We start from the raw sequence: 24,804 nt of genomic DNA, 5'->3' as shown, positions 1-24,804 counted from the left end.
AGTTGTGCAAGTCCACGAGCCAGTGGATAGAGTGATGGCTCGTTTAGATGATTTAACCAGACATACGGGAAAGGAGTGAGAAGACACTGACTCTAAAGTGTTGGAAATGTGGAACACCCCCAGAGCTCGTAGAATAAGACAGACGATTTAAACAGACAATTAAATGTCATGAGAAAGAAAAGGCGTAACAAGAAACCAAAGTGCTGGAACTGCGGAGCTGAAGGCCACGTACTAAGGAACTACTGAACACCCCAGGGTACGGAAAATAAGACAATTTCCCAGCAACAACGCTGGAAACAAATTAATGATCATATCGCGGAGCGGAGTCTGAACGATAATGAGAAATCCCGTTTTAAAGCGCTAAAGATTTCTGCAGTGAGTGGCAACGGTAATGGACTATCCATCAATGGGCATATCGATGGAGTTCCTTGCAACATGATCACTGACACAAGAGCTAATGTTACCATCATTCGTAAGGATTTAGCTGAACAGTTTAAAGATAAACTCATTTGGACGTCATCCTGGGTTACCCCATCAGTAACGAATCTTACGTTAGAAAAATTGGAAGAACTAAATTTGCTTATCATCAAAATAATAACAAAATTAATGTATAAATAAAATATTAGTTTTTGAATCGCAACGGTGTCTTAAGAATTCTACCAGTACGGGATTGTCTTAAAGCTGATTTGATTTTAGTTTGAGCTATAGTTATTTTGGTTTAAATTTCAAGCGGCATTGTTTACACAATTTGGAGTCGTAGGTTTCTCTTGTTCAGGGATTTGTTGTGGTAGAATATATACTGACTTCAATCTGTCTATCGATATATTTACTTCTAGAGTAAAATATTTTAGAGTAAAATTCTGAGAATAAAATATTTCGGTGAACGATTGTTAACCAAATACGGACCTTCATATGGGGGTTCGAGTTGCTTCCGAACTCAGTCAATGCTAAGAAAAACGTGAGAAGCTGATTCTAAATCTTTTATGTACAAATAATTTAGGGATTCCTTTTCTTTGTACTTCCTTCGACTAAATTAATTCCTTATACTTTTGCAATTTATGTATAAAAGTTCCAGAGGTGGTGTACGACTTATTTTCTCCTCAGAGAATTCTCCAGGATATTTAATATTTTCTCCATATACCAGTTCCGCTATAGTATAGTTAGTATCGTCGTGGATTGCCGCTCGTGAAGTTTTACTCCAAATTTTATTATTATGTGCTCTTTAAGGTAGCGTTTATTGATCTGGGGAGCCGTTCTACCTTGCCGTTGCATACTGCGAGTGATACGCTGTAGTGTGTGAAATCTTAATGCCGCAGATTCTTGACAGGGTTTGAAATATTTCAGATGAAAATTGAGTTTCTCGACCAGTTATTAAATGCAAGGGTATTCCAAATCTTGCTATCCATTTGCTATAGAAAGCTTTCGCTACAGTTTCTGCCGAGATGTTTTCGAGGGGAATAGCTTCCATCCAATTTGCGTATCCATCTATACATGTTATTAGACAGTAGGTTTACCATTTGATGGTGGTAATGGACCAACAAGATCAATGTGAACTTCTCGAAATCTTTCTGATGGCTTTTGCTATTTGCCAATTATTGATTTCTTATGCCGGGATATTTTAGATTTTGAATATAGAATACAAGATTTCGCCCAATGCTGAACATCTTTTTGGATATTTGACGAAATAAATTTTGAAGAGATTAATTTTATTGTTGATTTGATTCTAGGATGGGAAAATACGTGAAACTGGTGAAATATTTTCACACGATAACTCTTGGGTGTATATGGTCTAACATGCTGTGTTGAAATATGACACCATACTTTTTTCCAGATGGAAGAGAAAACTGTTTATAAGTCAAATTTGTAGATTTCTGCAATTTTTTAAATTCACCATCTCGCTCTTGTTCTTTGGCAATTTCGTCATAATTAATTAAGGCGTTTTCTTCGATTTGGGATAATATATCCGCTACTACGTTATTCTCTCCTGTAATGTACCTAATATCTGTTGTAAATTCTGAAATGTATTGGAGTTGCCTAATTTATCTTAGAGATACTTTATCTGCTTTTGGGGAAAAAAGTTATCAGGTTCAATGTTCCGTCTTACTTTCTTCGGGAGCATGCACAGACCTGACTCGGAACAGGGAGCTTACTAAAGCTATGTTCAATAACTGTGAGAAGTAGACAAGATACACAGGAAGGGTATACAAAACCCTTTATTTTTCACTCTTTACAATAATTTCCGTACTTCGGAATACAGAGACCAACTACTTGTGGTCTGAACGTAAGAATATAAAAATATAACTAAACTCTAACTTAAATTTGGAATAATCAACAAGGGCCTACGTGTAAGATTGGCCGGATATTAACAGGAAGCCGTATGTAGTACAGAGAACTGTTAACACTACAATACGTTTAAAATTATCACGAGGATTAAACCTCTGGCCTGGAAGGCAAACAGCAACCGAGTAAAACTTCTAAGGCAAGCGGCCTGCTTCGACTAACTCCTTCCTCTCTCTCGCTTGGCAAAAAGCCATAACTTAAGTACTTGGCGTTCGCCAGACAAATTTTGCATAAATAAGTTAACGCTTTTAATACTGGCCGGAAGTAGAAAATAAGAAGTGATAGTAAAGATTTAAAATAAAATAAACGTTAGTAAAACTTAAGATCCTTACATACTTCCCGCCAGAGTTAATTAGTTTGAAACTGAGGTCTAAAACGACCTTGTTGAAAACTTTTAGCTCTAGAATCTAACGCGAGGCCAATCTTTTACAAACATTTCTCACTAGAAACTAAAAATTTAAAAAAAAAATTGTTTTTACAATAGCAGCTCCATGGACACCCAATTTTTCATCTGTACTGCATCTAAACAGGAGCTTTTATTCAAATCTGGGAAGGAAGGAAAACTGGTTTAATGAAATGTTACACAATGAAATGGCAAGTAGCATGCATATTTATATTTCTCTTAACATTCTTATTTCATTCATGACTATTTTAATTATCTCTCCCGTGCTCTCTGACATGTGTTGTAAAAGAACACCAAACACGAATGTGTTTATGTATACGTGTTCAACACTGCCTTCTACAATCAAAACACTAACGTGTTAAAATTCAACATGACAAGACCTCGTAACACACCATATCTTCAACTCTAAACCCTGAGGTACTATTCTGAAAGTGGCTAACTCTGAAGTGTAGCGTCAAAGAGCCTAACTACATTAATTCAACCTTTAACACATATTCACCATAATTTGGTTTTTTTTTTTCAGTCACACGAATAAGTTTAAAATTTTTGGCATTACTTTCACTTTTACCATATCACAGTATTTCTTAACATTTAAAATAACAGTTCACATTGTATATAAGAACATATTAACATGCCGTTAATTTTACGCATTTTAAAACATACATTAGTAGTACATTGTTAACTTCTATTCTTCTCCAAGCAAGTGCCAATTCTTCTACATTGAAATACTACATTTCAAAAAGTCTTTCAGACTAAAACTTCTTTCTTGCCAGAATGTTTTAAATAAAATTTATACAATAACTTTTACAATATTTAAATATTTACACATTCCTATTATACATCAACTTTAGTTTTACGCGCGAGTAATTGAAAAACATAATACCAAAATTGGTAACAACTCATTTCTCGCCTTTTTGGCGATAAAGGTAGACCTCACATGAGGTAAAACTTTTTGAAATCTGCCACTTGCAGTAAGAATGAAAGATTAACTTAAGTTTGCAAAGTAACATAAAATTTTACTTATCTTTGTGATATTCGGACATTCTTTTCTGAGCCCAGTCCTGGAAGGTAGCGCAGATTCTGGTTTGATTTATCCTCCTTCTTGTGCGGGCTCGCCCTTCAGTGCTTTCCTCTAGAAGCTTTCTTTTTTCTCCAGTTCGGTCACCCTTGAATACCTTCTTTTTCGCCTCTGCCTGTGGTCTTGGCCGTTTGATGGCAGCTGGTCTTGGCGGAACCGGGACACTTCTTTCGCGTTCCTGCTTGGATCTCGTTGCTGGCCGTTCAAATTTTCCTTGTAACTTTTCCTCCGCCGCTGGTGGTTCTTCCGCAGTTCGGCGACATTTGCTGCGGACAGTCCTGTCCGATGAGTTGATCTTCCGTTTGGGAGCCGGGTTATAGTCGCCGTTATTTCTCCTGGCCTTCTTTGCCTTCGTCGTACTTCTCCCTTCTTCATTCTGGGGGTGTTCGTGAGCTCTCTTTTCTGGACGGTGGAACGGCTTCTTTTTCTTGTTACCTTCAATTTTCCAACGGGGAAACTTTCTTTTCAATTGCTCCTACCTCCTAATGGCTTGCCCTTGTGCTTGACGTTGTTCCACCTCTGGAGCTTGTGCCTGGCGTGTCTGCCGTGCCGGATCCTGCAAAAGATCTTTGAAAATTTGCATTTTATTACGATCATAGTAGGGTTTTATTTGATCAATGAAACCCTACTATGATCGTGATAGTGATACTATTTTGACGTTTCACCATTTCTGGCTTTTAACACCACTACAGCGTGAGTTATTTTTTCTATGACATATGGTCCTTCAAATCGTGGAAAAAATTTGGCAGTTTTATCTTCTGGTGCTGAAGAAAGTGAATGCTTAATTTTTAACACTTCATCCCCTACTTTATAAGTTACTCCCCGTCGTTTCAAATCATAATAAAGCTTCTGTTTTCTCTGTGCTACTTCAGTATTCTTTTTTGCTTCTTTAATTAATTTTTCTATATCACCCATTTTAAATTCTGGGGCTCTTTGTTGCACATAAAATAATTTATCTAACGGCGTTATAATCTTTCTGCCTAAAAATAACTCAGCAGGAGTTTTGCCCGTTGTATCATGTTTTGCGGTCCTAAGGGCGAAAGCAAATTCATTGACATAGTTATCCCAGCTTTTATGAAAAATTTTAACATAACTACGGATAATTTTCACTATATTTCTATTGACCCGTTCCGCTATATTTGATTGCGGCCGATACGGGACCATTTTTAAATGACGTATGCGCAGTTTTTGGCACATGTTTTCAAATACATTACTTACAAATTGAGGACCATTATCCGATATAACTTTTAGGGGCGCCCCGTATTTTAAAATATATTTATTTAAAATAGAACCAGTAACTACTTTCGCGGAGGCTCGTTTTAAGGGAACAATTTCGGTCCACTTACTAAAATGATCAACCATAACAAGGAGATAGCGACTTTTATTTAACTGACTTTTTGGGAAAGGGCCCAATAAATCGATGCCAATTATTTCATTTGGAAATTCGGATTTAATACTATTTAGAAACCCGGCCGGGCGGAAATTAATATAATTAACTGCTTGACATGTTGGGCAGGACTGGACATACGCCCTTGTTAACTTTTGCAGTTCAGGAAAGTAGACTGCCTCGCGTACGCGTTGGATAGTTTTTCGAATACCAGCATGAGAAGCTAAAGGGCTGTCCTGCAACTCCTGCAGGATATTTAATCTAAGACTAGCTGGGATAACAGGTCGAAATTCGTTGCTGGAATTCGTAGTTTTTGTATAAAATAATAGACCATGTATTAGTTCGTAATGGGCCGCCCTATTTCTTATCGCCACAATATCTTGGTGGCTAAAATTTTCAGGATCCTTTAAATACTCATAAATGCTTCCAAACTCAGGATCCTTACCCAGTTCGGTTATTACAGTTTCTCGGGAATTTATTGTACATGCTGTGAGCATTGCCACCTTTACAGTATTACCTTCTTCATCTATTTTAATTCTGGATAGGGCATCTGCTACGATATTTTCCTTTCCGGGGGTATGCTTGATTACCAGATTATATTCTTGTAGCTTGAGTGCCCATCTTATTAACCTTGGGGATAAGTTTTTCCCTGAGTACAATCTAGTTACCGCCGCATGATCAGAGTACACTGTTATTGGCGCCTTTCCAAAATAGACTCGGAACTTTTGCACTGCTAACAGAACTGCAAGTGCCTCTCTCTCGGTCGCGGAATAGTTTCTTTGTGTTTGATTTAAAGTTCGGCTAAAAAATGCCACGGGCTGCTGATTTTGTGAAAGTACCGCTCCTACCACATAATCCGAAGCATCCGCTGAAATTTCTAAATTCTCATCCTTTTCAGGAAATTTCAACACAGGGGCTTGCGTTAATGCTTGCTTTAATTTTTCGAACGCACTATTGGCTTCGGCCGTCCACGAGAATCTTGCCTTTTTCCTTTTTAATTTTAACAATGGTTCAGCGATAGCTGCAAAATCTTTTATAAAGGACCTATAATATGAACAAAGTCCTAGAAAAGAAGAGAGCTTCTTTGCCCTATTTGGAGTCGGATACTTTTGTACAGCGATTATTTTTGATTCGTCTGTCTCTATTCCTTTCTGAGATATCTTGTAACCTAATATTTTAATTCAGGGGCAGCAAATTTGCACTTTTCGACATTAACTTTTAGACCGGCCTCATTTAATAAAGAAAACACCTGTCTTAAATCCTGTACATTTTGGTCGAGATTATCACTAGTAATAATGATATCGTCTAAATAGATAAATGTGGACTTTCCAAGAACAGGTCTTAACACAATGTCCATACATCACTGAAATGTTGCCGGGGCCCCTGAAAGGCCAAACGGCATACGCAAAAATGCATAAGTGCCAGACTTGGTTATAAAAGCAGTCTTAGGCACGTCCTCAGGCCTGAGCCCTATTTGAAAATAACCAGTCGTTAAGTCTAAAGTCGTCATATATTTGGTGGATGTTATGTTCCTTAGAATTTCTTCAATTATAGGTAACGGATATACCGGATATTTAGTTATGGAGTTTAATTTACGGTAATCGATTGCGAATCTCCACCTTTTTGGATGTGTCAAAGGATAGTCATTATTTTTCTTATATAAAACCACCGGGCTAGCATAACTACTTGAGATAGGCGTTATGATCTTTTTACGTAGCATATCGGTGATATGCCATTCTATAATTTTTTTCCTTATTCTTATCATACCGGTATGCTTTGTGGCGAACTGGCATTGAATCTCCGGTGTCAATACTATGGTTAGTAACCTGAGTAAATCCTGGAATATCACTAAATAACGAAGCAAATTCACTTACCACTTGTCGGATTCTTCGTTGCTCTTCATTAGGCAGGTGGTCAAGGTTTAACATCGGCGGTTGAGCCTTTTCTGCTCGAACTGGTTTCATCGTCAGCTTAAGGGACGCTTCATTAAAATCCAGCGTTGCTTGTGCCTCTGAAAGAAAATCTATTCCTAAGATAATATGTGCTTGCAGATTCTTTACTATGAAAAACATAACCTTTACTTGTTCGTCCTTGATACGGATGTATAGTGGTAATTTACCTATGCACTTACATCTTTCTCCTTGCGCACCTAACACTGTCGTATTATCCGAATTATATATGCGATATTTACGAAAATACTTTCTAAAAAAATCTTCTGCCACACAGGAACACTGCGCGCCTGTATCCAGGAGTGCGGTGGCTGGGATATTATTCACCAACACTTCAATCTTCGGAAGAGTCAAATTTTTCAGCATTACTGTATTTAACTTGAAGGAAGAGGGGTTTTCTTGGCCTTCGGTTTTCCGCACCCTCCCGTCAGCAGAAATCCGTTTTAGTTTAAATCATTTTTCATTTCCATGCTTTCCTTCTTTTTCCACTGGCCTTGAGACTTTTTTCCTGGATTGCTATTGAACTGTCGACGTTCGCCGGCTGTTTTTGAATGCTCGGGTTTCCTTGCCCACTGATTCCCTTTGCTTCCGTAGCCGTGTGCTTGATTTTGCTGTGGTCTTGGCGCACCAAATTGGTTTCGTTGTTGATATTGGCGTCTTCTTTCAATGTCCGCCGATCTTCTACTTTCAAACTGGGTTGCTAGCTCAAATAATTTTTCCAGTGTAGTCGGATTCTTAATTCAATAAAGTCTTGCACTTGGGGAAGTAACCTCGGCAAAATCACTTGAATTATCTCAGGATCCGGACGGTTTCCATACAAGAGTTTGAAGACGTGAATTTTTCTTAAAATAAAGCTTGAGAGATTTTCGATTCTTTGCTGATATATGCTGAAAAGTTCCGTTTCTAATTTCGCACGATCCCTTACGACAGGGAAGGCTTTTACTAGGGCAGTCTTGAAATTCTCGTAAGTATAGGTGGGACTTCCTGCTTGACCCAAGAGACTTCTGCCTATACATTTCAACCAGTTAAGCGCTTGGCCCCTGAAAGCGCTGTAGCTAAGGTAACTTTTTGAAACTCGTGCACGGGGTAGAGCATGAAGTGGTCATCCAATTTTTCCAAAAAACTGGTTACCGGTGAGTTTCCATTAAATGTTGCTTCTGGTTTCATCGAAGCGCGCTTTGTCTGTACGATGTAACCAAATCCTTCCAGGGCGGCAGCTGGCATTTTTGGATTCTGAGCCGCTTCTGCAGGCAGCACAGGTTCTTCTTGAAACTCGGCCATGGATATTCTTCTTCGTTGGGCGCCACTATAAGGTTCAATATTCCGTCTTACTTTCTTTGGGAACATGCACAGACCTGACTCGGAACAGGGAGCTTACTAAAGCTATGTTCAATAACTGTGGGAAGTAGACAAGATACACAGGAAGGGTATACAAAACCCTTTATTTTTCACTCTTTACAATAATTTCCGTACTTCGGAATACAGAGACCAACTACTTGTGGTCTGAACGTAAGAATATAAAAATATAATTAAACTCTAACTTAAATTTGGAATAATCAACAAGGGCCTACGTGTAAGATTGGCCGGATATTAACAGGAAGCCGTATGTAGTACAGAGAACTGTTAACACTACAATACGTTTAAAATTATCACGAGGATTAAACCTCTGGCCTGGAAGGCAAACAGCAACCGAGTAAAACTTCTAAGGCAAGCGGCCTGCTTCGACTAACTCCTTCCTCTCTCTCGCTTGGCAAAAAGCCACAACTTAAGTACTTGGCGTTCGCCAGACAAATTTTGCATAAATAAGTTAACGCTTTTAATTCTGGCCGGAAGTAGAAAATAAGAAGTGATAGTAAAGATTTAAAATAAAATAAACGTTAGTAAAACTTAAGATCCTTACAAAGTGAGATAACATAACACTTATAAATCAAATCAGCTTTAAAATAATAGTACATGAAGGACTACAAAACATTTTCAGCACGCTATTTTCATACAAAAGGCATAACGGATACAATTAAGCATCGCAGAAACATACAATTGAATTTACTCCTCTCACGAGGACTTGCAGAACCTTTTGTGTAGAAAACGGCGTCATAACGAAAGTGATATCTTTGCTAGCGATGAGGGAAGTAAGTAGTTTTAAAAACGGTTAATTGGGTGCTATTTGCTGTGCAGTATTATTACGAACTCTCAAAGGAATTTTTAAAGTAGCAAGAATAAATCTCTCTTGAATGGTGCATATTTTATTAAATTCAAATACGTTTCACAGCCATAATCGTGTATTTTCACTTATATTAATTATCATTACGGATTCTGAAACGATATATGTGAGTACTTGAAGTTAAGACAACTGTTTTTATTTTTATTTGGGAGGGTTTTTAAACTTTATTTCCGGTTTCTTGCTACTAGTTCAGATATTTATGTATTTTTGTATGATTAAAAAAAAAAAAAAAAAAAAAAAAAGTTCAATGTTTAAGAAAATATTTTAGTAATGGGTGATTTAATGACCAGAAGCAAATTGAGGTTTCTTGTCCAGCATCAGGGGCTACCTTTAAGTTAGAGATACTTGGTTGTTAATAGGATCAGGCTCCTTCATATATTATCGTAACACGCTGTAATATTCTAGCTGATTTAACAGTCCTTGAAAGCTAGAATACTTATGAACTATGTAGCACAGTTCACGTACCTTAATAAAATGTCCAAAGAAGGATAAAATTAACCCTTTATTCCATTCCATTATTATAAGATTCACACATGGCCCCTTTTCGGGCTTACAGTAAGCCTCCACTTGGGCTTTAGCTTAGGTAGGACATAAGAAACTAATATAATGATAAATAAACTAAAAACCACCAAAGCTACACAGAAATAACTAACAGAGTTGGCCCTTATTAAAGATTACCGGCGAATACCAGCAGACACGTAACAATACGGCCGAATGTAATGAGATTAGATTTAAAGCAATGAGGTAGCCAAATAGCAGAACAGGTTGTCCTAAGAACTTCTAAGCTCTTCTACTGAAGTGACCGAGACTTCAAATTAAATACTGGTTTCTACCTAATTTACATAAAACGCGATCCTAAAAACTCCTCTGGTAGTGAATCGTAGAAGACTTTTTCAAAAATAAAATAACTATTAGGAAATTAAAATAAGCCCCTACAACACATTTGTATTTCTCGTCTATTACTGGTGTAGAACTTGTGGGTTTGTAAATTATAGAAACTAAATAATTGTGTCTTTGAGTCAAATGTTTCTCAGAAAAAATCAGCGGCTACGAAGTTTCGCATTTGTGACCATATTTAGGAATGTCGTTGTCCAGTGTAAAAAATATGCTTCAGTTCTTATGGCAAATGATGTCAGTAACATTGTCACTACTGTTACCCTAGCATTGGGTAAAAATACCCATTTTTGCAATTGCGTTTATGTATTTCTTTAATCAATATTAAATTCAAACTCTTCTTCCTTGATGTGATATTGATTTTGTATTGCATTCCACAGTTTCGTACACATACGATACAAAGCTATTTACGTAAATTGCAAAAGTTCTAGAAAATACAGTGCTATTGAAAACAATAACTCTACGTTGCAATTTTCCAGAGCACCGAATACGTTCGGTGCTCTGGAAAATTGCAACATAAAATTACCGAATACGTCGCAATCACTGAATACGTTGACAGTGAAATAAATACGTAATTGAAGAATCAAAATTTATTTTTAAAAGTTTAGATCGGTTATAAACTCGATCATTAACAAAACCATTTTCATTGGCGCGAAAAGCCTCCAAATATTCTAATTCGCCATTAATTTCAATAATGTTTTAAATGATTTTGGCCTCATAGACTCACAGTATTATTTTCTGATCAAACTGGTGCGTTTAGAAGGTAATTCTTGTCCACGTACGTCGTGCGAACGTATGTAACCAACTCCGTCTACTACTTATGTGTCATCTTTAACTACTTCTACTATTTCTACTCATCTACTACTTCTACGCACTCTACTGCATTCAACTACGTCTTGGTTGCGTCTACGTACTACGTTGGTTGGGTTTCATGGCTATATGTTGTCGTACTCATAGCTGCAGAAAAGTATGTTTCTTAAATAAAACATTGCGACATTTATAATTACAAACATCCAAAGCAAGACAAAATACTTTGATAAATACTAAGAAATCGAAGAATTTTTTCCCGCAACTTTTTTTTTTTTTTTTTTTTGAAGTATGGATTTTTTGTCGTTATAACAGTTTTAGAAGAAAGAATGAGTATCGTGAAATAAAATAGTTGAAATAAATTTCATTCTTAAGAGCCTATTGCAATGTTAACTACATAAATAGTGGTAATAATTTGTAAAATCTACGTCTCTTTGGGAACATATATAACAGGAACTTACAAAAAAAAAAAAAAAAAAAAAAAAAAGACTATTGAAGAATTATCTTCTAGCCTTGTGAAACAAAACAGAAATCAGAAGAAGGGTGTATAAGACACCTTTATTCAAACATAAAATTAATAAATGACACAATTTGGGTTACAATAAGCCAAGCACCTCTGGCTTAACAGAAATACGTAACAAATAATAATTTCAATATGTGGTAGATTAGCCTGAAGGCTTATACTTAAACGCGCAGGAAAAGCTCTGGTTTGTAGTAAACCGGAGAGACAAGCCAAATGGCTATAGCACTCAACGCCGCTAACGGAAATCTCTAATAATCACAGAGCAATGTGGGCTGGAATATTCAGAAACGCTCTAAAACTAACTTTCGAAACTCTTGCTTAAATAACACTTCTACCTTAATCTGAATAGACTTTCGCTATCTCGTTTACATTCTGGTATGAAAAGCGTGGGTGAAAACCGATTATTAGGAAAGTCTTTCAACTTAAAATAGTTAAACACAAATAGATAAACCTCACCCGTTATAGTTTAATGACTACGTAATCAGAACTGAGACTACTGATAATTGTTCAAATACACTCGTCTGATGAAACTGCTGATAGCGGCATTTAGAGTTTTCTAATGAAGTTAGAAAGGAATGCTGGGATGAGTTTAAGTGAGGATGATTTAGTGTGGTATTTCCTTAGCTTTCAACTTATAGTTGTTTCTTTACGACTGCTCATTATGAAGGCCATTCCATTGCAACGGCGGGTGTGAAAAGTCCCCAAACGATGAGATAAAAACATTCTATTTTAATCGATGACAGGTTATAATGTCCTTTACATTGACGCAAGATCTGGTTGTAAAGAGTATCGACTGTATCAGTTAATTGATAATAGTAGCTCCGTCAATGAAACCCAATGTGCCAATAACATTTTGTGTGACATTTTTATTTCCTTAGCCGAATTTTCTACCAGACTTTGCAGTTGAATCCTCGATTCATTCGTGAATTTCGTGCACAATTGAAGGCTTCGCTAAACTCTGGCATATCAGACATTGGTTCTGTCACCCTGAAAGAGAATAATAACACTAAATCCTTTTATTCAGTATGTTTTCATTTCTTCAGCATCACTTTAACATTACAAATATCTATCACTTTATATAAATCTTTCAAATTGTTTTTTTCTGTTACACCAAGTTACTCTATCATGACATTTATCATCCGCAGGATTTCTGCTGCCATAAAATCTTTAATTTATCATTCCTGCTTCTGCAGAAATTGCCATTTCCAAGTCGTATTTCTATTACGTGTGCAATAAGATCATAAATTTATGTTTCAAATTAAAACTTTGTTCTGCTTAATAAACTGTCATTTACTGTTTGTTGCTTTACTGTAAACTTTGTTCTACTTAAAAACTTGATAATCTTAAAAGTAATATATGTTCTGGTTAATATATGCATATTTTACTATTACAATCTTATTTCTAATTAGATGAAATACTTCGTGATGTTTGGGATTTAGGCAAAGTGAAAAGGCTTGCTTTATTGGGGAGATAGAGGTAGTTTTTTCGAAATTTTCTTGAAAAACTGATAGATAGAGCACTCAAATTCTACATTAATAGCTCACTCTGATGTGGAAAATTGTACATTGTTTTAAAGAGTAAACAAGCGCAGAGATTCTTGTGTAGAGATATTAATATTTTTTTTTTTTAAACCAATTACAAATTCCTTGCTTAACATGATTTTCCACTGATAGCGGGAACGCAGCAAAGGCAATGTGAAGTTAACATGGGTGATGTGCACGCAAGAGGGTGTCGTGAACAAAAGCTTGGATTGTGAACATCGTGAAGTGGTTTTTCGAAGTAATCAGAGACCTTTCTCTTGTTTTGAAGGTCAAGCATGCAAAATTTCATCAAGATCGTAAAAATGCTATATATTTATATGATTACATACAAACAAACGGAAATTCCTTTTGATCTATACAGATTACAATAACTAATTAGCATATTCTTCATTACCGAATACGTGGAAATCTGTAATTTCTGGTTCGCATTTAGCAGCTGTTTCCTGCTAACAAAATCTATTTTCATATCTCCATTATTTCTTTTCAAGTATTCCTGTTTTAGCTTCAGCATTCACATTTATCTTCTCTATCTCTGTTATTAAAGAATAAAGAATCTCTATGTGTGTATGATGTATGCATGTATGTTTCTCTCATTGTGAAAAAAACCGAGATAGTTAGAACCATCAAATTTTGAACACATGTAATCGTCTACCCGAACACGTGCTTCTCGAAGACCGAATTTTGTTTTTGATTTATTTTATAGTTTGTACGAATTTAATAAATTCTTGATTAATACACTCGGTAACTGAAAAGATATATGTTGGCAAAAGGTAAGATATTTATCTCTCAAATTTGATGAGAAAACTCCGGGATTTAAAAGATCTACAAAACGTAAGATAATATTCATCTTTTAAATTTAGTAAAACAACAGGTTTAAAATAAATGTGTTGCCACTGCCTGATATAAAACATTATCATCGTCCAATTTTCAGTTTGCTGCTACTTCGCGAAGCGTAAGATGTTTAATTTTTTTCTTCCAAATTTAATATGTCCGTTACTGATTAACAAACAAAGCGATTTAAAAGCAATAAAAAGGGTTTTTTCGAAATCTTATGTATAGAGTGACCTTCCTGTTGATGTGAAATTTTATCATCATCGAAATAAAACTGTAGCTTTGTATAAATTATATATATATATACACACACACACACACACACATAAAAAAAAAAAAATACGGGCATCTTTCTTTATATACAATATGTTAATGTGTAAAATATGAAAGCAAACTACTAACTTTAAGGTTGCATTAACCCCTTTATTCTTCATTTTAATTTGGACACTTCCCCTGTCTTAAAAATGGTAACTATTTGTAACATATCAACCCAAATTGCGTCATTTTAAAATTAATCCGCATAAGATCTGACGTAGCCCAGAAATGCCGATATCTTTTATCCAATCACAAAATAAGATTTCTATTGAAACCCAAACATTTTTTATATCATCCACGTTTCTTCTCAATACGTCATACTTTCCCGCTTGCCTGCATCGAAGTAATTAGTCGCCGCTCGCTTCTTTGTATACCGAATTTGAAAATGTGCTAAATTATCCTAAAATGGGCGGTGCATATTGTGCTCATACCAGTGTGAATCAGTATGCAGTTATACATCTATGATATTATTAGGCGTTTAAAATATTGTGTTACCAGTTATAAAATGTTTTGAATCGACGACCATGTCTGAAACTTTCATCATTCTATATACGCAATAAACCACCTCTCTCTCTTTCTCTCTCTCTCTATATAAATATACTTATGTAAGTTCAAAAAGAAATAATTTTTTAATAGATTATCCTACTTGTAGAAAATCTGTGTAGGGTCAAAACATGAGTCTATAAACTGGAGGTGAAAAAAATTTCAAGCTTGAGACCTAAACCTATCGTTTGTTCTTAAAGCGAGAAAAATGTAAGAATTGGTGTAACCAATTTAATTAAAGAATGATAATAAAAAGAATATAAAATGCTATTAATTACCCTTTGTTTAATGTTCAAAACAGAAATTTTCAAGGGGTAAGTATTTAAACATTAAACACATTAATAAGTGGTGAACAGCATGTTTCGTTGTTTTCAACATTCTATGATTTAAACCGTTGTAATCTAATTTTTTTTTTCAAAATTATTTTTCTAATAGTTTTATAATGTCAAAGAACTACCCTGTTTACTCTATGAAATAAATGCAAGCAGAGAAAATAATAATAAATTTGAAAACAACCTAAATTGTAAAAATACAAAAATGCACCATGAAAGTTAACTGAAAGAATAATTAGAAAAAATTTACAACAAATACATTCGAAAACGTTATTCATTTAAATTATGAAAACTTCCGAATTAATCTACCATAAAATTAAAAACAGCTCATTCGTCAAAATGAATGTCTGAACTTTTACAACTCGTGAAAGGCAAAAAAGCAATATTAAATGAAGTCTTAATCATATTATGAGCTGACACTTTAAATCCAAACACGCTTAAAACGAGAAAAACTAGAGAATTATAGAAATGCAGAAATAAAAATTTGCGTGCGCAGTCTGTGACAATAAAAAAAAAGTTAGCGATCATTTCTTTAAATGAAATGCATGCGAAAGGGCAGGATGCCTAATTCTATGGTTGAAGTCTTGGAAAAAGAGGTTTTCAGTTCCTTGAATAATCTTAAAACGTTGTAAAAGGAGTGTGGAAAATAAGTCATTAAGAAATGTTAAAAAGGGATTGTGTTTGTACTTCTAAGGTAGAGTATTTGGCGAATACATGGCTGAAAAATCTCGATCCAATCGTATTGGTATTGTATAATGTAATATGAGGAACTTCTAAGGAAACTTGCGAAGGTGGTTTTTGCAGAAATAAAATGGCTACCAATGTGGGGGGGGGGCTAAGAGATTTGATTCTAAACTAGATTTGAAAAAAGTAGAGGAAATAAGGAAAGCAGCTAATAAAAAGTAGAAACTCTCCACTAAAACGAGCTTTAACGCCTTTGAAAAGACTTGGCTCTTTGTTAATAAAAAGTGTGTGTGTATGTGTGTATTTAATTATGGCAAAGCACACGAGGGCTATCTGCCTAAAGGGAGGGATGCCTTTCGTGGAGGACTTTCTAAGGGAAACTGGCTCGTATACACGTTACACATGGGGAAAACCACGAAAACGCCCATGCAGCCAGCCCGTTCGCGGGATTCGAACCTCAGACCGAACTACCAGTGTTCAGCGTCTTTTACCGCTCGGCCGCTGGTGGGCCTTGTTAATAAAAAGAAAGCGCCAGATAATTTTATAACACTCAAAACTAAAATCTGAAAAAGTACTTACATGTTTTGAAGACAGATTAATTGCATATTTTTATATTAAAAATGACGTGTAAAAGACGTCCTTCTTTACCAGCCTCTCGGTTGAGGGTAAATTTATCATATCATTGTAAACACGTAATTTAAAATTGTCGTTAAGGCCTGCTTTTTTTAATGTTTGGTAAATTTTGAGTTTGGGTGTTCTATTTCCTATAATAAGATTTATTAATAGTCGAACTTCTTTAAAAAAAATTAATATCATCGCAAACACTTTTTATTCTGATCAGTTGAGTGTGTATAGTATTCAGGATTATTTTTTTCAGATGTTAGAATGCCAGTTAATGAGTTTGATAGTATGCAAATTAAATTCCCTTTTTTTGTCATAGATTTTGATTTTTTTATAGTCAAACATATGTAAATCCAAATAATTAATATTTTGTTCTTGTAGGTTTGTCATACCAAGTTTCAGGCAAGTAGGAGAGATGCTATTTTTTCGACTTCTTCAAAATTATTAAATGCTGATGTCGTCAACATATCTTAAAATATTGGAAAAATAAACACGTTTGTCTTCAGTTCTTTTATACTTTACCACATGGGCTCAACTTCTACCTAAAATATTTAAAACCTAAAAAGTCCTAAAAAGTCCAGCAGACCACAAAGACTCCACTACCTACAGTCAATTTAAAATTTACAGTAAGAAAATTTTAAGAGGCTCAAGAGAAGGTATTAACAAAAGCACTGTATAGACATTAGGTTATTTGGAAGCCAGAGAGATGAAAAATTAGCAAGTGCCTTCGCCGGTAATCGAACCACGGACCTTTGAAATACCTGCTCAGTGTGCTGACCGCTACACCACGAAGGCACGCTAGGAAGGCGGGAGGAATACCTTATATACTCCTCCTTTTAAAGGGCGACAGGTGTTTATAGGGGACCCAATCGCCAAATCCTAGGTGAGGAGAATCATCATCCAACACCCTTTTAGTTCGGGAGTCACTATAGAGACATTAGGTTAATTCGAAAAGCCGGAGAGATGAAAAATTAGCAACCGCCTTCACCAGTAATCGAACCACGGACTTCTGGAATACCGGCCCAGTGTGCAGAACCATTACACAACAAAAACACGCTAGGAAAGTGGGAGAAATACCTTAAAACACAAAAAGGATTTTTGCTACTAAGAATACAGAAGAACTTCAAAATGACTGAATTTTTCACAAAAAAATCTTCTTAAATTACTCCACAATAAAGCAGATAAAAATAATAAAATTTTGTGACAAATATTTAATTACTTCTAATAACAATAGAGGTTTCCAAATTTTCTCTAGTCTTTTTTTTAGTTCGTTTTGGAATGGAAATTCTATGTAAAAAGCTAAAGGTTACATAAAGCAGATCAGAATTTGAGCCCATAGGGATTCCGGTAACCTGTTTATGAATAATGTTATTTAATTGCAGTTGTTATATAACACACTTTTAATGTTAATAGACTAGTTTTCTTGTGTAGCAACTGTAAGAATCCCTGGAAAATATTAGAAAGTGTTAAGAGAAGATTTCAGTCAAGTGAAGTAGTTTAAAGATTTTCAAAATCGCAGCAATTAATATTTTTATACTCAAGGCCTTGAACTGCAGTCGAAACTAGTTCGTGGCTGTTAATAACCTGGTTGCACTTGTATTCTTGATTTTAAGTGTATTTCTTTTAAGTGGTTCTTAGTGTCATTGGCAATGAAGCTGAAATTCAATGGAAACTTGTGAAATTTAAGAAGTGCACAGATACTAGGAAACCGGTTGTTGTCTGTAGTAACGGAAATTTCGAGTTTTCTTTTAATGATATGGTAATAATAGACTTTTCACGCAATTCTGAAGTCATTGTTGGCATTGCCTATTTTTGTAACGATGAATTTTTGAAGTAGTTGATTTATTTTACTAGAAATTTCCTTTCTGTTTTGGTAAGCTTGTAGTTTGCAAGAAGAAAATAAGTTATGCTTGAAGTTGTCAAAAATCGCTGCTTTCTCTTCTAAAAATGGTTTAATGGGCAAATTAGTTTTGTAGTTGGTAGAACAATGAATGCGTTCAAGTTTTTTTCGAAGCCCTCGATGCAGAATTGTTTGCTAACTTTAAAAACCGGGTTAAACTTTGTTCCTAATTGCATTAATTGTCTTAAGGTTTGGCCTTCTACTATTAGTAAATATCCAGTTATAATAAGTTCATGGAGCTGATTCACAAAAGGTCTATATTCTGGTAGATTTCACATTTAAGTAGTTTTGGAATCTAAATCATGGGGTTAGTGATTAAATTACTCAAGATCTTCATATATTTGAAAAAAAGGAATTGTTTTGTAGTTGTGATCAAGAAACAGATGTTGAAAGGTATTAAGAATTTGCTTAATTTTAAGCGAATCATAAATCGGATGATTAAAGTTAAAAGGCCAGCAAGCGTTTTTAGTAAGAATTAGGCTTTTCTCCAGTTTAAATTTATAGACATTAATACCTAGGTTTTTGATAATTTAGAAACATATATAATGTTTTGGAAGTAATTAAGTATTTGCCATACATTTTATTATTTTTATGTGTTTTATTGCGGAGTAACTCAAGGAGAATTTTTGTGAAAAATTCAGCTTGTAGTAATTTGTTATTTTGAAGTTGATCTATAATCATAGCAGCAAAAATGTTTTTTGCGTGTTTTTGTTAATACCTCCTCTTGAGTCTGTTAAAGTCATACCCTTTTTAAGTAAATTATTTAAGAAATTATGTTATAATATATTTTCCTTAATATATTTTATGTTTATTATGATTACGCAAATTTAAAACATGATCATGATAAAGATGAAATGTTTCCTGAACAATATTTAGTACATCTCGAATATTTCATGGGAATTCATATAGTTCGTAAAGAATCATATTTCACTTACCTAAATTTTGGCGGGATACGTATCTTCATATCATCTGGCGATAACATCGCGCAGTATGCCTGGAAGAGTTTAATATAATGCTTAAACACATAACCATTATCTCAATATAAAAGGACATCCCGACAAAGAGAATAGTTTTAAATGCTTTCGATATTTAGTAATCAGAAAGTGGAAATCAAAGAGGTTGTTGCATGTGATATAAGTTGACAACATTTTCGATGTTTAAACATTAGGTGATTTTCATTTTGATTAGAAGAATATATGTTCGTGCAAAGCAGAAATTTTCAAACAATGTTTCAGGGTTTCTAGGGGTTGCAGCTCAAACTGAAAATTTGAAGAAAAATTTAATACCAAGCATAATCCAAAACTAATCATATAAAATAATTCACGACTATGTAAGTATTATCTTGATTCGATCCCTATAATATACAGCACATGTTTACGATTTTGTACTAATTATGAGAGAAAAGAAAGCATGAGGGGCAACTCAGTGAATTTGATAACTAATGGTGATAATTAAAGGTAAGTATCATGCAATAATCAAAAGGTTCATAGTTCGGTAATGAGTAAGCAAAAACTACTCAAGGCCTTCGTTTGAAAATTGGATCTTTAAAAGAGTTAAGCTAGCGTTTCTAATTATGAATAAGAATGTTTTTCCTTTATTTACAGCAAATGACGGACATTATGATTAATTGTACTTGTCCTAAAAGTTTTTCAGTTTTTGTATCCAATTTCATCATTTTAAACAATCATTAAAATCTTTTAAAGTAACAAGTAGCCATTAATTTTCCACTATACCTAATATGATAAGTTTACTAGGGCGTACTTAATTAGGATATATATATATACTCTATAACATAACAGACGACGCACCAAGAAGTTATCTGAATGGGACAAAATTGCGTATGCCGATACTTTATGCATGCAAATGGTAATATGGAAATGGTAAACTTTTAGCGGTCAATGACTGACTAGCCACAGTTTCAGAGCATCGCAACAGAGTATGCGGATGGTGTCATTAGATACGTGTTCTGCCACACGACACGGGACTAAACCCTAGCCTACGTGTTAGGTGAGGATTGTGCATACACAGTCAAAACGTCTCCTGAGGAAGAAATGAAAGCTGGCTAAAGTAGGCATTCCTAGCCGCAAGCCCCTGAGATCCCATTTCACAGACAACGAAATTCTGAAAAGAACTTTCTTCTAGAGCCAACGTTAAACACAAACCTTTTAGGCTCCTCATTCTCACGAGCAAGAAGATGACAAAGACTAAGGAAACTAAATGATGAAATCGTTATTTAGCCACACAGCTAGCCCACTCGGATGGCTAAGCAATTACTACGCGGGCAGCGCAATCTGCCGTTTCTGGCAGTAGGAACCGCGTCTGTATTTCATGGCGCCAGAATCACGATTGTCAGAGTATAATACAAAGCTAGTATGTGTAGCCCCAGAGTTTATGTGAATCATGCATAAAACAGAGGATATTCAATCCTAAGGCGTAGCTTCAATGAGTATATGGTTTCGTCGACTCACGTCGATTGTATCGATGTCTGCGGAAGGGTTTGCAAACAGTATCAGTAGATACTACCATTTGAGAAGGGTGTGCAAAGACTAAAGGAAGCAGGGTGGTTAAATCGCATCGATAGACAATTGGGTCGGAGAGATGTTACCATTCGACGATGCTGACAGGAATGGATGGCTATACAGAACGAAGAAAACAGCATTCGACCGAGACCAATGACAAAACGCGAGGATACAATCCTACTGGCGCTCATAGCCTCTGATGCGTCTTTAGCAACGATCCCGAAATATCAGTAACCGTAGTGAGCATTGATAGGCGACTCAGCGGTGCGGACGGAGGTCACAGATGCATTGCTCCGACTGCTCCTCATTGTAGTACATCGCCAAGAAAGTTTGAAGTGGTGTATTCGACCTGGTATCTAATAGCTTAGATTTGGTTTCAACAATGTGTTCCGCTTTGAAATGAGCCCTGATGACCACCAAAGACGTACTTGCAGACGTATAGAACAGAGATGGGATACTCTCCTTACTGCCCTACAAACTATGAGTTATGGTACGGGGTGACATTTCATTTGAAAGCTTGGTTATTATCCGTGAGACCTTGATAACACGGTGGTACGTTTGCGAGATTCTGTCCCTTTTCTTTCATGAACCTCTAGGCATACACTTCCTAAAAGATAACCCTTCACACGGCACGCCTTTCTAATACTTTTCTTCGTACTTCTCCAGCATTTCTGTGGTCGGCGTGATCGCCAGGTACCCCTCGCCCCCCCCGAGTAGAGCACGTTTGGGCTCTGATGAGCAGGAGTCTCAAACCGTCGCTGGATCGTGCCGATCTAGCTCTCTATTTGAAATGTATATGGCAACCAACATCCGCCAACTTTCCGAGTCAATAAGCAGGTGATAACAGCTTGCACCAGCAATAGAAATGGGCTAACGCATTATTGATTGTTTTTACTCTTGTAGTTGTATTTTCTGAATAAAATATTCAGATCCTATGATACTGTTAACATTTTGTTTTCAATATATATACATAACATCTACAGAATTTCGTTCCATTCAGATAACTGTTTCTTGGTGCGTCGTTTTTACTTCCTTGTACGAAGTAAAAAGGAAGTATTGTAATCGCGAAAAGTTTCAGGCAGCATATTTCAACGAAAATATCCATTTTGACCGCTATCGAATGCAATTTAACGATGTTTTTGCGTGATATCTGTACGTAAGGACAGAATAAAATACTCTTTTCCTTCAAAAAAATTATAAAACTGCTTTAAAATTAATTCTGAAGAGAATTTTTCGTGGCGTCTGTACGAACGTGCGTACGTACGTATCTCGCATAACTCAAAAACGAGTAGCCTTAGAACGTTGAAATTTTGTATATAGGACTGCTATAACATGTAGATGTGCACTTCGTATTTTGGTTGCAATCGGCCGCACCAAACGTATATAAATATATTTATATATATATCCACTCTATTACCCGGCTCAGCGATCTCAGTTTCTTTACTTTTATATGTTTGTAAATTGTACATTTTTTTCTTTAAAAATGATTGAATTATATTGTTTTTATCTTCCGGTTAAGGATTTTATGCCTTTAGTAAATCTGTGTGCAATATTTTTAGAATTATCAGCAATTTTCAAGTTGTTTAATTGCCGCTAAGCCTGTTTTAATGGCGGCCATTGATGTTTACATTTGAAACAGGAGACTAGTGGATTTGTTGCCAATCTAGAGAAACTTAGCTTCGCAACAGCAAAGATAACGCCTTCATTTATTATTGCCAATTAAATCATGCTTATTTCTTTCTGGAATTTTTTCGAGGAAATAAGCGTTTGAGATTTACTTCGTAATTTTTAATATAGATATTTTGAGTTTTTATGTATTTTTGCCTTCTCGCGAAGTAAGAACTGAATTAATTAAATGAGAAATACTCAATCGTCTGTGAAAAACTGTTTTCTTTTTTGTTTTATTTGCTTAATTTCTTTTATACATAGTTCTAGCTTTATTATAGTATTTGAATAGAACATGTGGCAACGATTAGATAATTCTTTAAAAGATATACATTTTGTGCATTCTGAGTTATAATATGAATAATATAATACTGTTAAGTAAACCTAGCGCCAGAGTGTCGCTATGGTAAACAAAGTGAATTTTAAAGAATGCATTTATTCTATTGTGGTTTATGCGCTGTCGGCGAAGTAGGTTTAATTCAATCTAATAAGTTTAAATAAAATGCAAGAAAAAATGCGTATAATTTAATATTCCGTACAAGGAAGTCATGTGGTGTACACATCAGATTTTTTATGTTATAGAGCAGTGGTCTTCAAACTTTGTCGACACACGAAAATGGTTTTTCGGGGTACACCATCCTACCCTAAAGAATACATCTTAAAGTAATATTTAAAGCAGATCAATATGTTATAGGTACTTTATGCAAAGACAAATAAAAAAAGCGTTTTTATTAAGTTATTTTAACATAAAATTATTAATTTCTTATTAATACCATTAATTTGACACTTAGTGACAGGGGTGCTCTTGCATTTTTTTCAAAACAAACTGCTGAAGTCTAGCTTTATTGATGTCATCTACACTCGCATTTCATATTCTGCATTTAAAGTGTTTCGATATTTTGTCTTTGTTGCCACATAGTATGTTGGGAAATATGTTTCTACTTAACTCGTACATTGTTCCGAATGACATTAAAAGGTTTAGAGCTGTGTGAGAAACTTCTGGATATTCTGCATAAATTTGCAATCAAAGACTAATTAACTTTCTCACATAACTAAATATATCTTTATATTTTTTAGTTAGTAAAAACTAGTAAACCAGTGTGGGTGCTTTATAATTTTTATTTTGACTTGCGAAATGCAGGGGTTCCACGGAAATAAGTTTGCAGATTGTTATAGAGTGTGACTTCCTTCTGTCTAAAATATTTGAAATTATAGATAATCGTGCTTAATCAGTATTCGGAATTTTGTCACGGTGGATCTTCTACATGAGCGTCCATATGTAAAGTTTCATATGTTTTGAGTTCAAATTAGACAGAAAGCATACAATAATGTTGAATGCGGTGTGAAAGTGAAGTACACACATAGAGAGAAAACAACTCTAAGTTCAATGGACAAAGTATTCACCTTAAACCCAGGTTAAGGAATATATATAAATCTTTACAAAATATTTTAGTATTCAACTTATTTTTCAGTCCCATCATGATAGTCGATGTTATAAAATTAAATCTTTTTTCCAAGGAGCGAAATAATTATTTTATGAACATTTTATGCATATTCGAAAATATCTTCAGTTGATATTTGGCTCTCTAATATTCACCGTCAAGCAGCTTGCAGCTGACGGCGGGAAGCATATCGTACTTACGTTTGCTGCACTTATGAAGAACAACTGATTTTGTGTATAATTCAGGCCTGGCAAACTTAGCTCGCTTTCATGGTCTTTCCTCCAAGATTGGTAGGCCTGTGGTAAAAATTAGGCAAAAAGAAATGTAAATTAATGCACAGCTAGAATCAAAGTTGGAAAAAGAGCCTCGGTATTAAGCCAATAATCATACGCATACAGAATATAAATATGACGTTAAAATGAAAACTACAGTGAATTTTCTAAAACATTTGCTGAATATTGATACAACCTAATTTTCTAAATTTTCTAAAACATTTGCTGAATATTGATACAACCTAATTTTCTAAATTTTCTAAAACATTTGCTGAATATTGATGCGTCCATTATACATTGAATATAAAATTAAGCTTTAGTAATCGAATTAGCATCACAATGAACTTGTAACTGCTAGAATAAATTAGTGTAATTTTTGCATAATGAAACTCGTCAACATCAAAACCAAACAAGTGCCAAACGATATATTAACGAGAGAGCATTCTACCTATGTTTGTTCAGAAGAAGTCTTAAAAAGATTTTGTACTTGCATTATAATGGTGCTTCATTCTTTTCAGCATGTTACTTTCTTTTATA

The 24,804-nt window shown here is 35.0% G+C and overlaps 1 long non-coding RNA gene across 1 annotated transcript; it reads right to left on the bottom strand.

Moving 5' to 3' along the window:
• Window positions 1–11,630: 11,630 nt before the first annotated feature.
• Window positions 11,631–24,288, bottom strand: LOC118205815 (uncharacterized). The gene is made up of 3 exons (XR_015041032.1): window positions 24,196–24,288; window positions 19,305–19,363; window positions 11,631–12,589 (listed from the first exon to the last, which is right to left on the bottom strand). It is a non-coding gene; the product is annotated as an uncharacterized LOC118205815 (long non-coding RNA).
• Window positions 24,289–24,804: the final 516 nt, after the last annotated feature.

The sequence above is a fragment of the Stegodyphus dumicola genome, chromosome 5 (assembly GCF_044657685.1).
Source record: "Stegodyphus dumicola isolate Sdum_Otavi_A_Nest chromosome 5, ASM4465768v1".
NCBI classification, from domain to species: Eukaryota; Metazoa; Arthropoda; class Arachnida; order Araneae; family Eresidae; genus Stegodyphus; species Stegodyphus dumicola.
Note: the sequence above shows the minus strand (reverse complement) of the source record. Positions and strands in the feature narration are given on the sequence as shown.